The sequence below is a fragment of the Leucoraja erinacea genome, chromosome 16, assembly GCF_028641065.1.
Source record: "Leucoraja erinacea ecotype New England chromosome 16, Leri_hhj_1, whole genome shotgun sequence".
NCBI classification, from domain to species: domain Eukaryota; kingdom Metazoa; phylum Chordata; class Chondrichthyes; order Rajiformes; family Rajidae; genus Leucoraja; species Leucoraja erinaceus.
Genome location: NC_073392.1, coordinates 10,045,936 through 10,050,173, shown reverse-complemented (window position 1 = coordinate 10,050,173; position 4,238 = coordinate 10,045,936). Strand labels below are relative to the sequence as shown.

Here is a 4,238-nt window from a genome sequence, read left to right as displayed (position 1 = left end):
GAGAGATGTGATTATGAGTCGAAATACGAAGTCTGCTTTGAATCTTGAATGCTTTGAAGTGCCATGTGAGGTTCTGTCCACAGCAGAAGGATTGATTGTAGAATAAATGTGGAGTAGAAAGCTCAAGTTGCAATCTGAAAATAAAGTGTTAAAAGAGTGATTTTTAGTCTGTAAATAAAGTATTGAAAGACTGACTCTGACCCCAGTTTAATGCAATGGTTTAATACCAGTATCTTTTGGTACAATGCGACATTTTACGGTGTTTCTGGATAACTTATTTTAATGACCACCAGATACACATTTTGTTTGACACCCACATTCAACAAGGATGTGTTCTCAGCCCCTGACTATACACACTCTGTACACTCCCAGACAAATTCTGCTCCAATTCCGTTTATGAGTTTGCAAGTTTATCCGTTGCAGAGGGCCGGGATTTGGTCGATTGAGCACTTTGGATGGGGGATAGAAAGCTTTGTAACATGGAAGTGGAGATGGTCAAACGCTTCAAGTTCCCAGGTGTAAATATCACTGACAGGAAAGGAACATCAATGCCTCTACTTTCCTCTTCAGTTATTGGGCAACTGAACGGTAATAATATCACCATCTAGAGAGCGGGGCGGAGCTACCATCTATCTCATTGCAAACACTCGGGCTATCTTCAATCGGACTTTACTGGACTTTATCTTGCGCTAAATGTTATTCCCTTTATCATATGTATGTACACTTTGGATGTCTTGAATGTAATCATGTATAGTCTTTCTGACTGACTTAGCATGCAACAAAAAGCTTTTCACTGTACCTCGGTACACCTGGCAATAAACTAAACTTGAATAAAATAAAATAAACAATAAAATAAAGTTTGGCATATCTCTTACCAACTCCTACAGATGCACCATCGTAAGTATCCTATTGTGAGGCACCACAGCTCAACATCTTTGCTCAAGACTGCAAGAAATTGTAGGGAGTTGCAGATGTAGCCCAGTTCATCGCACAAAATCAGCCTCCCACCCATCGACTCCATCTACACTTCATGCTGCCTCAACAAAGCAGACAAAATAATGACGGACTATTTTCACCCCAGTCATTTCCTCTTCTCCTCTCCTGTCAGCAGAAAGCTCATGAGGCTAGATTCAGGAACAGCTTCTGAACAAGCCTATTACTCAACGGTGTAGTCCCCATCTTCCAACCTACCTCATTGCAGCTCTTGCACTTTTGTTTTATCTACGCATAGTCTGGAACTATAACTTTATAAAGCAGGAACACTATATTCTGCACTATGGTATTCTTTTCTGGAGAGAAGGAATAGCCGATGTGTCGGGTCGAGACCCTTCTTCAGACCCAAACCATTCAGGTCTTGACCCGAAAGGTCACCCATTCCTTCTCTCCAGAGATGCTGCCTGGCCTGCTGAGTTCCTCCAGTGTCTATCTTTGGTGTAAACCAGCATCTGCAGTTCCTTCTTACACATGTTATTTTTCTCTTTGCTCCACATGTTGTACTTGTGCATGGAGTTATACAGCACAGTGAAACAGGCACTTGGTCCAACACATCTATACCGACCAAAATGCCCCCATCTAAGCTAGTTCCATTTGCCCACGTTGGGCCCATATCATCTAAACCTTTCCTATCCATGAACCTGCCCAAACGTATTTTAACAGCTGTTACTATGGCGCGATCATATTCATACTGTAATGCAGTATGATTGGACTGGATATCACGCAAAGAAAGCTTTTCACTGTATCTCAGTACATTTGGCAATAAATAACCCAAACCAAATTAAAAACCTTCCAATTCTTTTCTCCAACTTTAAACAACTTTTTCTTTACTTCTGAAGGGAATGTCTTCACGTCAAGTTTTGACCATGCCATAACTGTTCTCTTGCAAGAGTGCATGAATGAATGTTTCCATATCATTCTACACATTTCCAATGGCTGCTGAGAGACTTGCTTAGAAATGGTAAATCTCCAAGTAGAAAAGCAAGAGTGTATTAATACTAGAAACAAGGAACTGTAGTTGCTGGTTTACGCAAAAGAACACAAAGTGCTGGAGTAACTCAGCACTTCAGGCTGTATCTCTGGAGGACATGGATAGGTGACGTTTCAGGTTTGGACACAAAACTTCACCTATCGATGTTCTCCAGAGATGCTGCCTGACCCACTGAGTTATTCCATCACTTTGTGCTTTCTTATATTCTTAAATTATTTTATTGTTTATTTCTTATATGCAGTGGTTTAGTTTACTGCAGATAGACACAAAATTCTGTGTCTCTCCTGCATTCTGTCTATCATCGGTGTAAACCACATTGCATCCTTTCTGAGGCCCCCTTCGGTCATGACTGACTATGGGTGTATCCAGGGTGCTATTCCCTATATAGAGGACACCTGTGCATGACTTTGTTTAACATGGGGAGACTGGTGCACAGACAGCCTCCCCATGGTCGTTGACAGATCTGAGTCAGGATCCAGTGGCATGGAGTCCAAGACGACCGGAGACCCTTTTCTGCTGCAGCCTTCATCCGTCTTCCCAACAGTTGTGACGCTCAACTAAGGTCAGCCATCATCCTCCGTCTGTTCCACCATTGAGGACTTGGTTGGATTGCTCTTTGTCAGAGACCCCCCCCTTGACCTCACTGCCATGGATGGCCCTAGCAGGAGCATAACTCCAGACGGCATCGCTCTCAGGATCTCAGGACCACACAAGGTTCTCCACCACAACAAGGTGACATTTCACGGAGAATACATTCAAACCTGAAGTACTAGGCTAACAATCCAGCATTCAAACATTTACTCAATATCCTTTGCAATTGCGTGTTATTTTTTAAATTTAATTACGCTTTGAATAAGAAAAGTTCAGTGCATCATTTTAGCAACATATTGATTCAGAATACAATTGTGTGATGCAACCTGTTTAAAATCATTAAAAAATATAGCTGTAACTATTTGCATTGAGTAATTTAAAAACAAAACTTGCTTCATTAAAAGATTTAATGAAATAATTTTAATTGCAAGGAGGGATAGGTGATGGTAGAGAATTCCATTCAATGTTCTTGAGAGAGAGACAAATTGTTTCATGTGAGTGGGGAGAGAGGAATAGAAAAATCATTTTAATGAGCATTTATTATTATTGTGCTATGCACCCCAGCATAACAGCAACTGGTGCCATTTCTTGCGATTGATACAAATGTCACTTGAAGGCAAATGGTAAGGTTATCCATTGGTTTATTTTCGGGGAGATATTTTAACTCTAAGCAAACTCTAATGTGTGCGCAGAAATAATTTTTGCAATCTGTTTCTTCACGAGAAACAAACCTATAATAATTATAAGATCCCAGACGCATGTTTTTCATTAGCTGTGTAGGTTTTCCAATTGCCTTTGCTTAAAAAAGAGGTTATAACATACAATCAAAATAAATAAACTTCGGATGCATTCAGACTATCATAAAAGTTTTCTGGCAGAAAATCCAGCTGCAAATAATGCGGGCTCACATCTGGAAATGATCAATATTCACTCAGAAGTCAGTTAAGCTATGTCACTTGGCCTCAGGCACCTGGGATTACAGGCATCTCAACAATCAGTGTTTTGGTTGCTAAGTTCCACAAATATCTGCAGTATCTGAATTAGAGAAACTTTTTTTTAATTTGAAATGCCTGGACTTAGTTGCATTCTCCTTGAAAGTCTTATCTTTCGTTCCTCGGCAATTACTCCGCCACAAATCCCGTGGCTAGCAACATTACGTTGATACGTGTGGATTCTGGCATTGTGTAGGAAGGAACTGCAGATGCTGGTTCAAACCAAAGATGGACACACAATGCAGGAGTAACTCATTGGGTCAGGCAGCATCCCTGGAGAGAAGGAATGGGTGATGTTTCGGGTCGAGACTGAGTCCAGATGCTTCGGGTCTTGCTTCGGCAGCAAATATACTAAAATTGGAACGATACAGAGAAGATTAGCCTGTATGGCCCCTGCGCAATGATGACACGCAAATTCGTGAAGCATTCCATATTTTTGTTGGGGATGATCAGCCATGATCACATTGAATGGCCGTGCTGGCTCGAAGGGCTGAATGGCCTACTCCTGCACCTATTGTCTATTGTCTATAGTCTATTGCCTATTGGGTCTGAATAAATGTCACCCATTCTTTCGCTCCAGAGATTCTGCCTGATAGAATTTTGTAACATCACAAGAGTTGCACAGTGGTGCAGTGGTAGAGTTGCTGCCTTACAGCTCCAGAGACCCGAGT

At 41.3% G+C, this 4,238-nt stretch overlaps 1 non-coding gene across 1 annotated transcript; it reads left to right on the top strand.

Moving 5' to 3' along the window:
* Positions 1–3,898: 3,898 nt before the first annotated feature.
* On the top strand, positions 3,899–4,005 carry LOC129704950 (U6 spliceosomal RNA). The gene has a single exon (XR_008724827.1). It is a non-coding gene; the product is annotated as a U6 spliceosomal RNA (small nuclear RNA).
* Positions 4,006–4,238: the final 233 nt, after the last annotated feature.